The 20,690-nt window shown below is 41.6% G+C and overlaps 2 long non-coding RNA genes across 3 annotated transcripts in view; one reads left to right on the top strand and one right to left on the bottom strand.

Moving 5' to 3' along the window:
- Nucleotides 1-20,690, top strand: part of LOC308582487 — a 28,706-nt gene that overhangs the window by 3,867 nt on the left and 4,149 nt on the right. The window lies entirely within an intron of this gene.
- Nucleotides 3,400-19,452, bottom strand: LOC308582497. Of its 2 annotated transcripts, none has more exons than XR_014005702.1 (3): nucleotides 16,004-19,452; nucleotides 11,038-13,848; nucleotides 3,400-3,680 (listed from the first exon to the last, which is right to left on the bottom strand). It is a non-coding gene; the product is annotated as an uncharacterized lncRNA (long non-coding RNA). The 2 variants fall into 2 exon arrangements; XR_014005703.1 differs by lacking the exon at nucleotides 3,400-3,680 and having other exon boundaries at nucleotides 12,316-12,372; nucleotides 12,542-13,848.

Here is a 20,690-nt window from a genome sequence, read left to right as displayed (position 1 = left end):
CGAGGCATTCGTCTTGCGGGGTACCACTGTAATAGAAACTGAGTAGGCATTCATAATACACTGCTGTGGGTTTTTGTTTTTTTAACTCTCCCTGCATTGATGGCTGTCCTGCTCGTGTTAATATAATAGAGCATGGGATATGGTGTAACTCCCCACCAGTCACAGAATACCAGCATCAGTTTATCAATCCCATACACTGTGGGGTGAATGTCAAAAGCTTTCTCCTGGGTGTCTTTGTTGATGGTGATGCTTCTGCTTCGTGGCCACCCTCCATCTATTTCCCCTAGGTGAGGGCTTCAGTTGTCCTGATCTTTCCATCAGGGGTGTGTGGAACCATTTTCTCCTTGAGGGAGAATATATATATATATATATATATATATATATATATATATATATATATATGCAGGTTTTGGTGTCTTCGGGTGTCTTCCCGTGTAAGAGTTGGGGTGTCTAGGCGACGTTTCGACGAGGTCTCACTCGTCATCTTCAGGCTGGTGCTTTCGGCTTCTTGTTACTGGAACAGAGCAGGATCTCAGTGTTTGAGTTCCTATAAATACTGTTGAGGGGGTGTGGTGTATAGCCTCCAACGTTCTGGGCAGAGAGGAAGTTCCCAGGTTAGTGTGCCTTTTCTTCTTTTGTTCATTAATTACTTGAGGGATATCTTGAGTGATTTCTTGAGTGATATTCTGAGTACCACTTAGGAGGGTCATTAGGTGTGGATTAGTTGCTAAAGCTTTCGTGTCTTGACCTCTTGAGCTTGTGAAGAGTTTTTCTGAGAAGATGGCTGTACTGCAAATAGTTGTGCTCTGGCTTGGCTTCGTGTATAGGGGCGAGCTGTGGTTTTGTGCCCTGTGCCAGCCAGATCTGTGTAGGGATTGTAGGGGGGTGCAGCAACTTCCTACACAGAGGAACAACTATTTGCAGTACAGCCATCTTCTCAGAAAAACTCTTCACAAGCTCAAGAGGTCAAGACACGAAAGCTTTAGCAACTAATCCACACCTAATGACCCTCCTAAGTGGTACTCAGAATATCACTCAAGAAATCACTCAAGATATCCCTCAAGTAATTAATGAACAAAAGAAGAAAAGGCACACTAACCTGGGAACTTCCTCTCTGCCCAGAACGTTGGAGGCTATACACCACACCCCCTCAACAGTATTTCTAGGAACTCAAACACTGAGATCCTGCTCTGTTCCAGTAACAAGAAGCCGAAAGCACCAGCCTGAAGATGACGAGTGAGACCTCGTCGAAACGTCGCCTAGACACCCCAACTCTTACACGGGAAGACACCCGAAGACACCAAAACCTGCATTCCTGTACCCGTGAAAATCTACGAAAGCATATATATATATATATATATACATAAAATTTTTCATTAATAACAATCCAATAGAGGCCACATTAATACAATACCAAATCATACCACATCATAATACAATCAAAAAAGCCAATTAATCAGTTCCGAATTCAATGTTGTTGGATGACTTCCCGTGTTCCAGTTATCAGGAGTTGATGTTATCCCTTGGCCCTGCTCCAGTTTCTCTTAATTAGTCCAAATACAACAATTCCAATCTTAATTCTTTGTTTTAGCAGCCACTGGTGTGGTGACTTTCATTCGTATTTAATAAATCCATATCCATTAACTTGCAGAGGGAATTTATATGATGCAGTTATCTGTGCGAAATATTTGTTTACCTTCTTATTTTCCTTCATGTTGTAATCAATCAATTCTCTTCAACCTTGCCCCTCCCCTGAGAACTCATTTCTTAGTAAGACATAATTTCTCCATTTTGCCTCTCCAAAACCGAAAGTACTCTAGCATCCGGCTACGACTCCTGGCTTACTTCCAGCATTTGTCTCCTTTGACCCAACCTTCTAATGAGCTGGTGTCTCGCCGAAACCACAATAAATCAGAATTAGAGCTCTCTTTAGTTGGCAATGCCACAAGTCATCACAGTATTTCACACAGTCTATTCTTTCAAGCCCTGCCAACCTAGCAGTTCGAAAGCACGTCAAAGTACAAATAGATAAATAGGTACCGCTCTGGCGGGAACGGCACTTCCGTGCACTGCTCTTGTTTTGCCAGAAGCGGCTTAGTCATGCTGGCCACATGACCCGGAAAAACTGTCTGCAGACAAACATCGGCTCCCTCGGCCAGTAAAGCGAGATGAGCGCCGCAACCCCAGAGTCGTTCACGATTGGACTTAACTGTCAAGGGTCCTTTACCTTTTTATTCTTTCAAGCATTCCATAAAGAAAATTCTAAGTTCTTGTTGAATCCCATATATAATTGTATATCCCATATATGAATCCCATATATAATTGTAATTCATTCAGTGAAGACTTGCCGACTCATAGCACAGCAAATATAATGTAAATATAATGTGAAAAGAGAAAAAGGCTCCTCTTCCATTACGTAGCATTCCAATTACGATGAGAGTACTCTCCAGATCAAAACCTTGGCACTCAGTGGCTGATTCATTTAGCAGGTTATCTTTCTCCTTCATCCAGAACATGTCTGTTTCTTAAGTCCAAATTCAGATCCTTCTTAAAAGAAACAGAAGTACCTCTGCTCATGGCGACCGCATTGGGGAGTTTCCGACATGTACAGTGCTATGCACTCTGCATCCCTGCCTCCGCTTTCCATCGGAACAAGAGGCAGTTATCGGACGATCCATGAGTGAAAGTTGTAAGGATAATTACTCCCAGATTATCCTTAATTAACTGCACGGCTGGCATCCGCTATCGTGGGATCCGCTGTTCACCATGGTGGCAGCACTGGAAGTCCTCTCATTGGGGGACTTTGGGCCAGTGATCCGGGAGTGTGCAGGTATTAATTTGTGTCTCTCCAACCGTACCAGTAGGCAACCCATTTCAGTAAACAATATATGATGATAATAGGAGGGGAAATGTCCCAGTGTGGATCTGAACCAATGATTCCGTGATCAGATGTGTTTGTGCATTATTAGAATGGAGCTTTAGCATTGGCCACTGCCTTTACTTGCTTCTGTGCATTTCTTGCATATTAGAGCCACATGGGACTCCACCTCAGTCTTCATGGATTGGCTACTTCCATGTCCATGTGGCATGTGGGCTTCATTGCTGGTCCAACTACTGATTGGTAGGCTGCAACAGTGTCTCCAGGGATGCTGGGGACATAACATTTTCTGTATTTTCTGTTTTTCATTTTCCCACCTGGGCTGAGCTCATAGTGGATACGGTGACCATCCCACAAGTGTAGTGACAGCGTAACTCCAGACCCAAAGGAATGTGAGTAGAGGATTGCTGTGCCCATAGAGAAGCTGAGCAGAGCTGCAGTAGACTCTTAGTGAAGACCCATGACCTTTCGATTTCAATTGAAGCCAGTAGATGAGTTCATTGTGCAGGTATTTACACACGTATCCATGCAATCCGCCTGCCCAGTGGCAATACACACAGAGACCCTCCAGAAGGAAGATATACATTTTTATACATTTTACATTTTTAATATTTTAACATTTAATATTTATCAACCCCTTGCAGTTGGTTAACATTCTTTAAATGGGTTATATTTCCAAAAGTTTTTGTTGATAGGTAATCTTCTCGTGAAGAGAAGCCAAGGCAATCAAGAAGAGGAGGGGATGGGGGAGAACCTCAAGTATCCAGACTCTAGGCCAGCTGCTTTGCTTCTTTTTCTTACCCTGTGAAAAGTTTGAAATTGTTTGAATAGTTGTCCACCACCGCCGCCCCCTTGCCATCCTTGCATTCAAGCCCATGTCAAAAGTTCACTGTGTAATTATGATGCCAAGAGGTGAATAATAGTTGAAATTCCTTGTATCAGACTACCCTGCCACAGGATCTGAGTGAATCCTGTTGACTTCAATTACTGCCCAGGAAAGAGGATGGGTCTTCGAAGGGAAGCACACATTCTTCTAAGCTCTTCAGGCATAAGAAATTATTCAAGAGGCAACGGCACCCCCAAACAAGCAGCTGCAGCTCACACTTGACATATGCGGGTCATACCCAGTAGTGACAAATGTTGGTGTAAAGTTACTGATGATTTGCACACCGGCTGGGAAGCATGTACTGTAATTTAGCCTGCCGTGGTAATTTAGGAAGTCATAAACTGGTGGTGTTTGAATAGGGCAGATGAGTGGAGTGAGGGGGTGTCATAGGTTAGGGTAGCCCACTGAATGCAAGACAGGAAAACAACCAGTCGTGGAAGTGAGTGGGTACAGTTTGGTAGGGACAGTGCAGTACCTTTTTTTCTGGCGGGGATGCAGGGGTACGCATATCCCTAAACATTTTGTGAATCTAAGTTTGGCCTTATTGAGGGACAGTATTTCAATTATGAGTAGGAAAATGAACGTGCCCCTAAACATTTTTTTTTGGGGGGGGAGCACGGGGACAGTGTATCTACATATGGGTTAAAGATTATGTGTGTCACAGGAACCTGGCAGGATGAGAGAGTGGCTATAAGCTTGAAAAGTCTCTGGGAAGTTTTCACACTGTTCTCAGAATGCTGGCAAGGGATATGGTGGGGGAAATGCTTACTTTTTAAAAAGAGAGATGCTGTGACTGAGGCCTGGATGGAAGCCATGCCATCTGTCTTGGAATATATTAATTCTATGTCTAAAAGGGGCTGGACTGCAGTTGCTAAGGACAGAAGGAAAAGGGTATCTCTCTACGCTAGTTCAGAGCTACTTTTCTTTATTCCTTTGCGTCGGTCTTTCTAGTCAAAGATGACTAGGAGTGATGCTAAATTCCTTAGTGTAGAGGAGTATGTGTGGGTGTGTAAAACCCACAACATCAGTAATGTCCAGAGGAGGTTCTGTGCACTCTACTTAACACCACTGAAAGTAGCGTCAGTAACTTTTACTTTTTACTGAATCGATCGAAAATGTAGCAGGGTTTTTTTTATACTTTGTGAAACACTTAGAAGCTTATTTTGGAATTAAGTAGCATAAATAATAAAAACCATCACCCTCATCATCATAGAATTGTAGTGTTGGAAGGGACCACGAGGGTCATCTAGTCCAACCCTCTGCAAGGCAGGATCTTTTTGCCCAACATGAGGCTTGAACCCACGATCCTGAGATTAAGAGTCTACTGCTCTACTGACTGAGCTATCCCAGGGATATTATATTGCACATCTTTTTTCAGAGCAAGTTATTTTTACTTTTATTGCATCCCAACTCTGGATAGAAATATGAACTGTTTAACAAAAACAAATGCAGGTAAGGTACTCCATTACCTAGTCCACAAATGTGTTAACTGTCTTTACCATTGAGCTAAATGACCCTTATGGTGCCTTCCAACCCTTCAGTTATTATTATTATTATTATTATTATTATTATTATTATTATTATTACCGTATTTTTCGTCCCATAGGACGCTCCGTCCCATAGGACGCACATAGTTTTTTTGGGGGGGAAATAAAGGGGAAAAAATTCCCTTTATTTCCCCCCCAAAAGCAGGTCGGGGAAACAGAACCAGGTCGAGGAACAGCCGGATGGCAGCGCTACGCCTCCCTGCTGTCCCCCGAGCTTGTGGGGCTGGCTGATGTCTGCCCCGAGCAAGGGGCGCTCTGCATCAGGGCACCCCCCCCCCTTGCGGGGCAGCAGGCTGCTATCCGCAGCGTGGGGAGCCTTGCCGGGAACTCCTGCAAGGCTCCCCACACTGCGGATGTCTGCCTGGCGCGGGGGGCGCTCTGCTTCAGGGCGCCCCTCGCGCCGGGCAGCAGGCTGCTATCCGCAGTGTGGGGAGCCTTGCCGGGAAGTCCTGCAAGGCTCCCCACGCTGCGGATGTCTGCCTGGCGCAGGGGCGCTCTGCTTCTGGGCGCCCCGCCCGCCGAGCGGCAGGCTGCTATCCGCAGCCTAGACATCCCTGCCGGACCTCCCGTAGGGCTGCCTAAGGCTGTGGATGTGTTCCTGAAGCCTGGAGAGCGAGAGGGGTCGGTGCGCACCGACCCCTCTCGCTCTCCAAGCTTCAGCAAAAGCCTGCATTCGCCCCATAGGACGCACCCAGATTTCCCCTTCATTTTTGGAGGGGAAAAAGTGCGTCCTATAGGGCGAAAAATACGGCATTATTATTATTATTATTATACTCTGCAGCAGGCGTGAAGAACCTGCGGCCCTCCAGATGTTGTTGGACTACAGCTCCCATGATTCCTGACCACTGGCCATGCTGGTTGGGGCTGGTTGGAACTGGAGTCCAGCAATATATTGAGGGCTACACATTTCCCATTCCTGTCCTGCAGGTCAATACCGGGGATATTCTGGGAGATTTTAGCTGTTCTGTGCTTGGGACCTAAGCTTTGCTCTGCACACATCTTTGATCAGAGCACTAGCTGAACATTACCACCATGTTAAAATGGGACATAAAGCTCTTTAAAAAGCAATGTCTCCACCCAACTGCAGTCAAGTATCGGCAGAGGTGGACTTTGGTAATACGGTGCCCAGAGTGAGGATGAAATTTGGCGCCCCCTCCCGCCCATTTATTATTTTCACAGCAAATCCTTTTGGAACTATTTGTTAAAGAGCCGTCCTCCTCTCACCTTCCATTCTGCACATGTACTCAATTGTACTACAGTGGTACCTCAGGTTACAAACACCTCGGGTTACAGACTCCACTAACCTGGAAGTAGTACCTCAGGTCAAGAACTTTACCTTTACCACCCTAAATTCATAGCTGTCAACCTTCCCTTTTTTTTTTTTTTGGCGGGAAATTCCCTTATTCCAGCGCTGCTTCCCGCTGCTATCCCGGATTGTTAGATATCCCATAGACTGTCCCCGGGACAGGTGAGGCTGCTGATTCGTTATTTTCGAGGCTGCTGATCCCTTTTTTTCAAATCTGAAAGTTGACAGCTATGCCTACATCTGGCACTGGAAAATTAGGGTGGGGAGAAGGGCTGCCTTTTATTTTGCACATAATTACCCGTGTAAAGCAAAAGGCATTATTTCCATCAACTACCAGAGCTGGATTGGTTAGGAGGCTGTGGAAATGCCAATGGTGTGTTTTGTTTTATGTGCCTGCATCAGCATGGGCATTTGTGTGAGAAAGTGTATGTATGTGTGTGAGAGAGAGAGCAGTGAAAGAGAGGGAGAGAGTGCATTGTGCCTGAAAGTCTGTTGTGTGAGCGTTCACTATTTATGTGGTGAATGTGCATGTATGGTGAGCGTAGGTGTATATGGTCTGCAAATGGAGTGTGCATTTATGTCTATGCATATGTACATGCATTGACCACAATCACTGCTGGCATGCAGCCATTGGAGGGGTGGCTGACCATTAATGCGGCTCTCAAGTCGGGAAATGTTAGCCACCCCTGATCTACAACATAAATCAGCTGATTTTTTTAATTTTTTTTTCTGGGAGTTGAAAGGCTCAATGCACACTCACTGACCATTTATTGCTGTAGAAAGAAGCACAGAGGATACTAAGGCTGCAGTTTGTTGCTCTGATTAGTTGAAGTGAAAATGTTGATTCTTCTGCTCTCGTGCACATCACATAAGTGTGATATCTCTCTGTCCCATTTTGGAATGGTTTATGGGGTTTTTAAATTGCAGTTATTTTTATTTGTTTTAAAACCATATTTTTTCTGTTTGTCGTAACCCACCCTGGGATCGACCTCATGGTGAAGTGTGAGTTATAAATCTTATACATACATACATACATACATACATACATACATTCTTACATGTTAATACTGATTGCTGATGAATACTGTTTTATTTGTAGTTTAATTCCAGCATTGTAAGGGTTAATCTGGTAAGTTTGCTTTCACTTTAATTCTTTGATGAGCCTTTAGCTTACAGCTGTGTTGAGCCTGAGTGTATGTATTTGTGTGTGTGTATCTGTATATAGTCTTGGAGTAATCCAGTTGCTCTAGAGGGTTGGTTTTTTTGGAGAAGCATTTAAGAAACCAATTTTTTTGGTAAGTTTAAAGGCTTCAGTATGCAAACTGGTTGCTATTTTATTTGCTTTAAAAAGTGGCTTTGCAATCTGTTTCTAGTTATATGGCTTCAAGAAAGTTTATAATTATATATTTGTTTATATATTTTATCATATATAAATTATAGCAATAGCAAATTGTGTGTGTGTGTGTGTGTGTGTGTGTGTGTGTACACGTATATATACACATTATATTTACTACCACTATAATTTCTTTTAGGTATTTATGCTTATAAAGAGCTATAATTATAACTTTGTTGGTTTTACAATGAGAACATGTTGAGTCTTAGAGTCATCCTATACATGGTGACTATGAGAGTAAGCTCCATTGAGTTACAGGGACTTGCTTCCTAGTCAGCTGATTATGTTTGATGGCTGTCTTGCAACAATTCCATTATTAAGGAAGAGGCTTCTGGAACATATGTCAGAAAACAAAGGCAAAGGAACAATGGCTTTTCCAAAGCCTCTGAGCCCAAGACTTTGACTGAGGCATGTTCTGAATGCAGGTACATATCTATCAGTCTATGAAGTGACTGCACACACCTCCCAGTACTTTTGTCATCAGCAGCTGCTGCTTAACGACAGTCATATCTCATTTCCTCAGAATGCATTTGAGGTCGTGCACAATGGCATCATCGGGGTCCTTCAGTCTGTAACAGGACTCCATTTCTGAAGATTTAGACCTAATGAATAAGTTGTCACTGTGGCCTGGCTGTTGTGGGGGAAAAAACATTTCTGCATGGTTTGGGCAGCACCCTATTTTTGGTAGTGTCCATACACATCACCCACATAGGTTGATTAAACCGTGTCAGCTGGCATGGAAAGGAAGCAGGGTGAGGCTTCCTGCATGTGTACATTTACTGTACAAATGTGTGTGTAGTTAGGTTATGTGGGTTTTTTTGGAAGCTGTCTCATGAACTGAGTCTTTGGGTGAGTTAGGCTCTTGGGAAGTTCTGCTTAGGGTGACTGGTGATCGGCAGTGACAAAGACAACTTTATTTTCAGACAGCAGAGGTATTCCAGGTTGCAAAAAGCCTCGTGACAGTGGAAAGGCCTCATCCGGAGGTTTAATTCCTTCTTACCCTTCTTCTGCCATGGTTTTCAGTTGGGGGAACCATATTAACACCAGTATTGAAATTACTGATGTAACCAGTGCTATTTTTTTAGGGGGGTACTCAAGTGTACACAGTACTGGCACCTCTTTTTGCTGTTGTTAAAAAGTGTGGCACTTCCTTCAACAATTTCATGGTGGGTACCAGCAACTATTTTTCTAGGAAAAAAGCAATGGATGTAACTGACCTTTAAATTTTGTGTTGACTCCCAAGCTTTCTACTTGGGTGGGCTAGTGGTCTGGAAGAATAACATAAATTAAGGCTGCAATCCTAGACACTTAGCGAAGGAGGGACTTAACTTCTGAGTTAAGGATAACACTGTAAAGCTCTCTGAACTGTTTCCAACTTTTGCTTTGTGTGCCAGTCAATTCTAAACTTAGCTTTAACTGTCTTCTTGTTGTATTATACGTTTCTAGACACATTCTTGTCCAAGAATTAGATATGTTTAATATTAAATGCTAATGTATTGAGGTGTCACTGGTAGTTGTGCACAGTAGTGCTGTGAAGACAATGTTCAATTTCATGTTCAGATAAACAATTTTTTTTTAAAGCAGGAATTCAGGCTCAATTAAATGACTCGATATGTTTTCTCTATTTCCTGGAGGAAGCAAATAAATGCAGAATGGTGTGACATACTTATCTACATTTAAGTCATTTCTGTTCCTCTTAAAATAGAGACTGCCTTGAAATTTCCTTAGCCGCTGGTGTTACACATGCATGTGCTGATGTCATGCAATTTGTTTACAGACCTTGTTACCCAGAGGTTAGTATACGAATTAGCTCAACAATCACTTTCTGGCAGTGACAGTTCAGGCCCTGGTGTTCTACCTAGTAATCTTGAGTCAGCTGACAAAAAGACAGAAATCTGAGCATACCCTGAGATCACTTCCTCAATTTATCCCTAAGTGATTAGTGTGACACCCAGTAGCTCAAGGGTCTACCAACGGCTTAGCCTCCGCTCATGGAAGGCCACCCTTTGAAAACTTTTGCGGTGCGATTTGCATGCAACATTTTCCAAGGAGATTGATGAGTCTCAGCAGGGACACTCAGGTTTGAACAGTAGAGTCCTTTCTGGAAGATTGTATGACCAGAATTTTTTTGTATTTGTTTTTACTGCTTATACAAACACAAACAGGTATGTAAAAACAGCATGTCATTTAACCATCGGGCAAAAAAAATAAAAAATCTGATCACAGCTTTGTGATTACAATGCTAAGCCCTGACAGTGCTTTGGGGTGTTGTACACCTTTTGTGTTTTGTAATAAGGAGGTTGCGTTGCTCTTTGTTTGTTTTTCAGGTGCAATGGCAGCACGTTAAAAAACCAAAGCACAGCTTCCAGGCTTTCGCTTTCAGCTGGAAGAAAGACCTCTACTTTAGTCCTGCACTTGAGCTGCTTGACAGGCCAGTAGATTTATGCACCATCAGCTGCTTCTATATTAAATGCTACACACATAGTTAAAATTAGAAGTTAATCAGATCAGGTTTCCAAGAGTGGATTCTGCTATACATCCCTCAGACAGGCCGGATCCATGGCCTGGGCTTCCTAGCGCTAATGGATAGATTGTCTGGCAGGAATACAGACCTCTGCTATTCCGTTAATCCAAAAAATCCGCATCCACTTGCTATCAAAACACCTAATTATGTTTGTGGTGTATTTTCAGGCACTGCTGCACTCCTCTAGGAAAGAACTTGCAAAGAAGCAGCACTCTGCAAAAGGCAAAGTGTAAACATGCAATTTGCTTTTATAAAAGATAGTATATTTTACTGTGGATTTAGTGGCCAGAAAGACAGTGTATAAAAATTCAGAGGTGTGTTGTTGTTGTTGTTTTGGGGGGGAAGGTAGTGGGAGGAAGACAGCAGCTGATGTACAAGCCCAACCTATACAACAACAGGATAGCCATGATTCGTTGTTGTTCTCTTGCAAATGCCATATCGGTTCTGGACTTCTACTTTCAGGAATCAGTATGAAGAAGAACAAATACATAGATCACACTCACCTTCATTTTAATTGGGCAGCCATTTGTTCATCTTTGATTCTGAATATTTCAACCTCTTAGCTGAGTAATGATGCCCACAGAAAACTTGCATCCACAGGGTAAACATCGGTTCAGTGTAGCCCTCCATATGCTGCAGCACACTGTCCATTATATACTCCAATCCATTTATCATGGTTTTTACTGGTGCCTGTCCTTCATTCTTTGAGCCCCATGGGATGATTGATCAATTCCGATTTTATTAGCTTTTTTTGAAATATGTGCTTGTGAAGAATACATCTAAATTCAGCACTGCATCCTCTAAATTTGCAGTGTTTGGTGTATTTTATATTCTCTTTGAATCATTAGATTGTCTCTGCTTGAAAGTGCATGGGTTTGGCAAGATTGCATTATTCTTCCATTTTAGTGGCTTTAAGTTGACCTGTGATAAATCCTTGTTTTCTCAAGTTGCAATGTTTTCCCATTTGAGGACAGCTGAATCAGTTGTCTAAGTGTCTGAGAAATTAGGTTTTGGACTTATTTAATGAGAAGTGAGATAAACCATTTGTCATGAGAGCACATTATGGCAGTGAATTTCACCAAGTGCACAGCTAAACATTATATGTAGACAATTTCCAGTTCAAAAGTGTGCTAGCCCTTCCAAGGCAGTCAGCTAAGGTAGGAAACAATGACCTGTGCTCTCATACAATCTGCAATAGGAGCACTGTATTAACAAAGGACTCTGCGATTACAACCTTAAGAAATAGTCTGTTACAAGATGCTGAAAAACATATCTCTGTATGCATCAGTGGCTCCCTGTTGCACTTTGTAGAATGATTACAAGTGTTTGCTTCACATTCAGCCATTTTCACAGATCTGTGAAAAGATGGATAGTATTACTGCAATGTGCTGTGTGCAGTGCCACTCTTGAAGACTTCTTAGAAGCCACAGCAGGTGCGGCTTGCTCCAGTTTAGCAAGTGTTTGCTGTTAGGACCATATCCATATTACTCAATTTCTACAAAAAGAAGAGACTCTGGCTTCCTACCTGCTTCCGGTTGCAGTTAAAGCTGACATTCCATTAGAAAGCCCTACATGGCTTGAGTTGTTACTCTTGTAAATCCTTGCTCTTGGTGAGCTAAACTAACGATGGGGGGGAAATGTAGCTGAAGCTTTTGCAATATAAGGGCTGAAGTTTGATTTGAACAGTCATTGTATAAATTGGTTTACCAAACTGTATATGACAGGGATTGGTGATTAGCAAGTAGGGAGGTGGAGCCTACCAGTGGGTTGCAATAAGGCTTTTGTACTCGAGAACAAATGGCTCAGAGCAGCAGCTACTAGGTCAGGTGATGAGATTACTAGACCTTCAGTCCCTCACCAAAAACCATTTTGTTGTTGGAACAAAAATGTTTTGATTTGTGGCTCAGGCTGGCTCATAGGAAGATGCCAGTATTCCAAATTAGACCATTGGCCCATCTAGCTCTGTATGCCCACACTGACTAGCAGCAGCTCTCCAGTGTTTCAGACAGGGAGTTTTTCCCACTTCTTCCTGGTGAAGGCAGTGGCCAAACCTGGGAATTCTTGCATGCAAATCATGTCTTCCACCACTGAGTGACACCCCCAAGAATGTACCTGTGTCCTGCTGAGAATATTATATTTCCTCTTGCACAAATTGACAAAGTTTGTTACTTGACAGGGTTATCCACAAGTGCTAGGAGTAGCAGCTGCCAGATCTGTAGAACAGAAACTAGAACATTCAGGTGGGACCTGCACTAAAACGTTTCACTGAACAGCACTCCTGTTCAAGATGTCAGCAAGCCACATGCTTTTCCAGAGTACTGTACATTTCCCCAACACCACTGCCCAGCAGACATTCATTATGGCCTCTTAACGCATACAGTTTTCTTTGGGCTGTTCTGGGATTCGCACCCCCACCACCTTGGGTTTTTAAGTACTTCTGCAAAAACTTTGTTTCCCTTAGGCCTGCTGATACCTCCCTCTTGAGCATGGTTATACCAGGTCTGTTGCTTGGAGAATGAGTTTTGCTATTAGTATATATGATTTGGTGCCAATGGAAGCTTGCCTTCTGATGCAAATAGCTGTCATCAGGACCATGGAAGGAGAATGGTTGAACTCTCCCTCCTCACCCAGTCCCATTTCTGTTCTCTCTCTCCTCCCACCTCCTGCCTCAGGCCAGCTGCTAATCAAACTTTTTAAAAGCATGCACATTAACTGCATTCACACAGTGTTGTGTCATTTCAGACTATAGAATTGTAGAAGAGCAGGAGCCACAATGTTTGTGTCAAATAGTAATTCAGGGCTGCTTGTGGGACAGCTAAAGACTACCTCATCCCAGGATAGCAAAAGTACTGAATCATGCTCATAACCAATGTCCACAATCTTAGCAATGTCTCCTTGAGTTACCGTACATGTTGGCCTTTATATGGATGGACGCACCCAGGGAGTGGGATTCTCCCCCCCACCCCCACTTCTAAGGTGAATTTAGACCTAGCGCTTGGCAATGGGTTCTTAAAGTAGCAAATAAGGGTTTCCCCCCCAAACTATTTATTTCATATTTCAAAGTACTTTTGAGCAGTTGCATAGCCCTGTGAAAGTTTCCTCAACACTTAAAAGATTCTCTGAGAGACCAAGCAAAACCTGTTTCCGATGACATTTTGAGGATGGCCAGTTTGTGTGGAATTTCTGAAATGTTTATAAAGAGCACAGAACTAGGAAATACCTTTTTATGGCAGTAAGAAAAAACAAAATGCAGGTATTAAAAACAAAAAGCCAGCACAATTAAGGAATCAGTGGCTTTAGAAAAGAAATTGCACCTTCCGGGTTAGCGCCATCGGCAATGGCGGAGTTCCTCTGACCGAGAGGAACCCGCTCCGTGAAAATCGGGTCTTGCCGCCACGGCGAAGGCGGAGACCCTTCAAAAATCCCAGGCGGAGGAAGCCTGGGAACGTGGGATTCGGCTGACACCAGGAGCGCCTCCCCTACTCACAGGGAAACCCTTTTTCGGGGATCCGAAGCGACGTGGGGTGAGTGGCGCGGTGTTTTGAATCAACCGCTACTTTTACGGAGTGAAGCTGCACAGCCGTTGCTGGAGAGTGCTGACTTTTTCCTGTGGACAATTGGACTCTAAACAAGTACCCGTGAGTAGAACGGAAAATTGGATTAAGAAACATTTTAATTTGGCACTGAATCGGGAAGGTTCTAAACAGGAAGTCCGCCTCCCGTTTTTGTAAATAGATTGAAGCAAAAACTTTACAAGCTAAAGTCTGGAAAGTCGTATATAAAGGTCTAAATCTCCTTCAGTTATTACCACCAAAACCCCTCTTGGAAGCAGGAGAAAAGGGGGGGAATTTTTGATTGTTCAAGCCTGCAGGAGAGAGAGTAAAGAAAGATAAATTCCCACCGTCTCAAACCTGGGAACGGGGTGTCAGAGACAGAAATTTATGGAGAAGTTCATTGACTGTGAATGGAACGTCTTTTGACAGATAGTTAAAAAAGAGAAACAAATTGATTCCAATGTTGCCTTTTGTATTCAAAATAAACAAAATATTTGAAAAATGAAAGTAATTTTCTTTTGTTGGTTCTGCTTTCAAAAGATGGATACAAATAGAAATTGTCTCCTCTAGAGGGAGCTTGTTAAATTGTTGCTGGAGTCGATCTGGGGATTTCACAGCTGTGGAGATTAGGATTGTGAGACCAGACTCTGACCTTGAATAAAAATGTGTTTAGAAGTTTTGGTGCTTGCTTTTTGCAAGACAAGCGCTTTGCTGGAGCAGATGCATGAGAAGATGGATTTGATGACTGTTGCAGTCAAAAACTTTGGACAAACGGCGAATACCCATATAGAAACCATTCAGGAACCAACCCAGGAACCTGTTTTGACAGGGCAAGTGCAAGTGCAGAAGATAATGGAGGAGGTTGCTGTTGAACCTCAAGTAACACAAATGGAGAGACTCAAGGCCTTGCAGGAGCATAAGCCGCTGTTCTTGAAGTTTGAATCTGGAGTGGACCAGGGGGGGTCTGGAGTTGTGAGGGCTCTTAATTTTGGAAGGACTTTGAAACATGCTCTTAAATACTTTCTGGATTACAGTGTTGACTGTGGGGAATGGGACTGTGGGGAATGGGCTGATCTGCTGAGGGGAGATGGATATATTTTTGGATTGGAGTCCCCCCGAGGCCTACCCCCCAATGAGAAAGGAAAGAAATTAAGAAAAAGATCAACAAAAGACAAAGTAAAGTGCAGGTATAAACAAGAAGAAGATCTGCAGAAGGGACATGGAAAAGACTTAAGAGCCTCGGACATAAGATCACCAGGTTGATGGACTAGATGGAATGGACAAGAAGGACTGACAAAACCCGAGACCAGGAAGAAGAGACGTTGGATGAAGATTGGAAGAAAGTTTTTAAAATTTTATTTTGAGAATTAGTGTAAAATTAACGAGTATTAGGAAAAATGTTGGAATGAAACTATTTGGCTTTAGTAGAAATGATATAAGGAGTCATGTACAAATAAGTATTAAGTTTTAAGTTTTAAGGTTTTTTTATGGTAAGATAAGGTTAAAATAAATTAAGGTAAATTGAATGACAGAATATAGTGAAAGATGGAAAGGATTTGCTGAGTTAATTAATAGGTTAGATCGTTAAGATAAATTATATAACAAAAATTGAGAAAGATGGAAAGAATTTGCTGAAACAATTAATTAAATTAGAATACAAAAAGGGAGGTGTGAGGAGGTCGATGAAACAAGTAAATGAAAGATAAAGATATGGAACATTGGATGTGTGTTTTAATGTTATTGGTGTTTTTTTTGCTGTATTGCTGTATTGTTTTTTATGCTTTTTTATGTATTGTAATGTATGTCTTGTCAAAATTTTTGTTGTTTTCTTTTCTTCTTTTTTCTGTAATTCTTAAATTTCTAATAAATATCATTTTTAAAAAAAGGGGGGGGGGAAATAGAAAAGAAATTGCACACAGAGAATGGACTGTTCCTAGCCAAATATCTTTATTTTACCTTCAAGGATGCAGACATCTTTAAAAAGCACAATTCAAATTGTACTAAATAAATACTAAGTTAATTTTTCTATCATCCTCTATTTGGCTTGCAACTGAGCTGTTCTGACTGGATGTTGACTTTTAAATACCCCTCTGCCCTGTTAGCACGAATTTCTTGGCATTTCTTCTCTTCTCCCTGTCATAACTTAATGTGGGCATATATCCCCTACATAGTCACCCACAAAAGAACATGTTCCAGGGATTTTCTTGCATCCTTGGGGAACCCACCGACTTTCATTAATTTTTAGAGAAGCAGCTTGGGGAACAAGCATGGAGCAGTTACTTTCAAAGGGGTTGCTGACAGATGAGCAAATAAAAATAGCTGGGGGAGTAGAGATCAAATTAAGAACTCCATAGTCTCAGAACAAACAAAAAAAGCCCCATGGATCCAAGTGTCTATTATTGCCTTGCATTAGTGGTTAATTGACTAAAAGAAGGAAGAAAAAGAAGTCCTGAAAACCATAGAAGCCATGCAGGGGAAAGGCACAGATAAGTATCTATCACACCCTCTGGGGCCAGTGATCTCCAGTCCTTAATTCCAGGTATGTGAGATCTAGCTAAGAATATGCAGTGATAAGGAAGATATCTTACAAATTTGTCCCTGATTTCCTAATCTGGATTGGTTTGTTAACGTACAACTAGCTGAACTGAAAGCATACTGAAAGTCTACTTGCCTTTCTCCTGGGTGCCAAGTAAGGCCATCTATTTTCCATTTTGTTCCCTTAATCCTCTCCACGTTTAAAAATCTCAAATCCAAGAGAGATTTTATCTTGCATCCTTTTTAAAAAAAAAAAATGTGGAGAGCCCAACCAAGTTAGTTTTGAGTTAGTACAGTCATGTACCTACCTGTGAGCTCCAACTTCTTACTGGGCCTCTGGATGCATCACAATACAATTCAAGAATCTGGAGAAGAGGAAGCATCTACGGGCGCTTTTCACATAAAGTTCTTCACAGGTGCTAGTACTGGTGGAAATATGACTGGCAATATCATGTCTGACACCACCAGCAGGCAAATGATGATGATGATCAAGGAAACAGTAAAGGGCCACCATGAAAAAATTCCCTTGGATTTTTGCTATTGTTGAATGGCTTTAACAGATCTGCCAAAACGTAAATCTTTGCCACTAGGAGGCTCTGCAAGAATAGCTTCTTAGGAAACATAATTCTTTACTAAACAACTAAGATCTGAGGACGGAGAAGAGAACTATCCTCCCTGAGTTACATACTATTGTTTCTGTATTAATTCCATTTTGGTATATGGTTATTTCCCTGCCCTGCCCCCTTGTCACTGGATGTCTTCCAACAGTGGTTAATTTCCTCTGAATGGGAACAAACATTCTGCAGGAATGTGGTTTCTAGTGACAGATTAGCCTTATAGCACTCTAAGTCTATGTTGTGTAGTTTTCCTACCTAGAAACATAGTGTTGGAAGGAGCCACTAGGGTCATCTAGTCCAACCCCTGCAATGCAGGAATCTTTTGCCCAACATGGGGCTCAAACCCATGACTCTGAGGTTAAAAATCTCATTCTCTACCAACCGATCTATCAAAATTGCCAGTGCTTAGCTCTCAAATATCACGAGCCTTCTCATGGGATTAGCAGTACAAGTAATGACATGTTTTTAGCTGGCATCTCTATTATATGCTATGTCTTCTTCAAAGGCAAAATATCCAGGAGCCTTTTAAAAAAGCTGGATCTGTTCTTAAATGCTACCAAATACATTTTTAAAGGCTTTGTAAAAGTTGGGACCTACAAACCTTATGCACTGAATGCTTACTGGGCTTTCTACATCTCTATGCTGTATACAGGAGTCTCTTGTGACTAGCATTTGGCACGTTTTAGAAATTCATTTGAGAACGTTAATTCTCTTCCTTCTTGTCACCTGTCATGTTGGCTCAGATGATCACATTAAGCTTTTACTTCCTTGCTCTATATATTCCTGTTCATCTGTAAAAAAAATACCAGACGAGCAAATTCTGTAAGAAAATCCTCTTACAGAATTGATTGCCATAGGATATTGTGATGTCTCTTAGCTGACCCCTACTGCTGATTCAGAACTTCTTCAGGGCTACATTTGATTGAGAAAACACAAAACTCTCTTACCTTAGCAGCCTTGTTGGAATCCAAACTCAGAATAATAAGGCCAACCACAAATAAAATGACAGAAAAATGCATAATTAAAATAGATAATTCAGTTAAAAAATGCAGCTTTTAGTTCATATTTGTTCTGCATCATCAGTGACCGGAACTAATATACCACTATTACGTAAAATATGAAAAATAACATGGCAACACCAGCCAGACTTCAATTTTGTGTTTTCTCAATGCACTGGAGGCAACTACCTTGCATTTTGCGATTTAAACAAACATGCAAAGTGAAAGACATACAATCAGAGGACTAAGTTCATGTCGTGTAAAAGTCTATAGCAAAACTCCCATTTGATTTTATTGGTTTTAGGTGAACCACTCATCTGTTAATGAATGCCTTTGTTCCTTCTCAGTTTTACAGTCATGATATATCAAATTCATGAGATAGTAACATTTATGTTACTAAATAGCCCATGGATCTTTGGAAAAGTGGGTCTTTTAAAACATCCCTTTGTTTCTAAACGTGTGTCACTAATCTTTCTAAGTAATATATGATTTCAATTAAAAATCAAAATTCCTTGTATATTCTCTCAGTGTTGGTAAATAAACAAGGAGATTTTAGAAAAGTGACTTGTCTCTTTGGGTGAATTAAGGAATAGCCATGTTACTGTTGAACTACTTGTAACTCCCTAACTCAGCCTTGAGGCATCTAAAATTGAACCACAGGCAGTACTTCTATCATATTGCTTCTCCAAAAGCATCCTTATTCATTCAACTCCTGTGTCCATTCAAACCTGGAAAGGGATGTAAAGGTAATGTGCATAAAACAAAATGTAAGAACCCAAATAGAATTTTAAAGCACTGTACACCATAGATGTTCAGCATGCAGACAATCCTGTTAAAATAGCAATTCAATGAGATTTTTGAATGTGGTTTTCATAATTCATCATATCCATAGTTAGTGGAAGACTTTACAGATAGACCATGTTTATTTAACAGCACAAGACACACCCATGCATTAGAATGAATCCTGTCTTACCTCTTTACCAGGGGGTTTCATATATTCCTTTTCCCACCCCCACCCTTCACCCAAATGAGGTTATTTCAAAATCTACCAGAAGAAATGTTAGTTGCTACAACAGATTTAATAGTCTGTCTACTTTTCAGATCTCTGGCAAAGTGCTTCATGAAGCCTTCATAATATTTTCCTAACCCTCTCTGTATTACATCTGTCCCTGTCCTGGAGACAGCATAATTGTGCAAACATCTCAGCTATTCAGGTAGTCGTCATTATTGTTTGTGTCAACAGCATGATTGGTATGTACCTTATTATAATCTTGGTGTTGGGTTGCAAAGGTCCTCCTCTCTTCATCTGGCTGAGTCTAATTCCGTCATCTTCACTAAGATCTAAAGTTACACCAAGTAAAGGTTGCCATTTACGTGGAACACTGAGGTTGCTAAAATGACTCCCTTAGGTACAGTCTATGCTATTTCTTCTTCCAAGGACGCAGTCAGGACAATGCAGAGGTTTTTGCCAAAGCAAATTAGAAACTCTTGATGTACAGATACGTGGAGTAAAGCACCAGTTTTGTTTCTCCTTACCAGTTATGAATATGTTGTACTGTTACATTGATGAAGCTGTTCTTGAGTAATGTGAAATTATTCAAATGTGATCTTAGCTTCTTGGGTCAATTGGTAGCAGGATGATTCAACCTTGCATCATCACATTTTTGACAAATCTGATTGTTAAAATTAATCACCAAAGTTTCCTGGTAAGCTACACCCTGTTATAACTTTGTTCCCATAAGTGTAGAGTACCCAATGGAGGCTGAAATGCCCAGTACAAGGTTAGTTATATTACAAGTGTGCTAAAGTGTCTGTGGAATTGAGTTCTTTAGGGTGGCAAGGAAATTGGTTCATTGGGATCTCTCATCTGGGTTATCTGAGTGTTCCCTCAGCTCAGAATCTTCTTAAACTAGAACAGATCTGAATTGTAGAGAGCCTTATGAGCTTTTACACCAATTGATGTATCCAATACAGCGGTACCTCGGTTTACAAACTTAATCCGTTCCGGAAGTCCTTAAACCGAAACCATTCTTAAACCGAGGTGCACTTTCCCTAATGAGGCCTCCCGCCGCCGGTGCCCTTCCACCATTCGGATTCCGTTCTTAGACCGAGGTAAAGTTCACAAACTGGGACACTACTTCCGGTTTTGCGGAGTTCGTAAACTGAATAGTTTGTAAACAGGAATGTTCTTAAACTGAGGTACCACTGTAAGTCCTACTCAGAGCAGACCCAATGAAATTAATGTACCTAAGTTAGACCTGTCTATCTATTTCACTGGGTCTGTTCTAAATAGGACCAACACTGGAAACAACACCCAATTTTGATATTTTATTAAATTATTCATAAACTGTCCTCTATCCAAAGATTTCACTGTGGAGCATTTTATTGAAATTTGCACGCAGCAAAAGAGTGAAAGAAGAAAGCATGTCTTTGGAATGTTGTAACATTCTAA

This window comes from Podarcis bocagei (genome assembly GCF_964188305.1).
Source record: "Podarcis bocagei genome assembly, chromosome: 2".
Lineage (NCBI taxonomy): Eukaryota > Metazoa > Chordata > Lepidosauria > Squamata > Lacertidae > Podarcis > Podarcis bocagei.
Note: the sequence above shows the minus strand (reverse complement) of the source record. Positions and strands in the feature narration are given on the sequence as shown.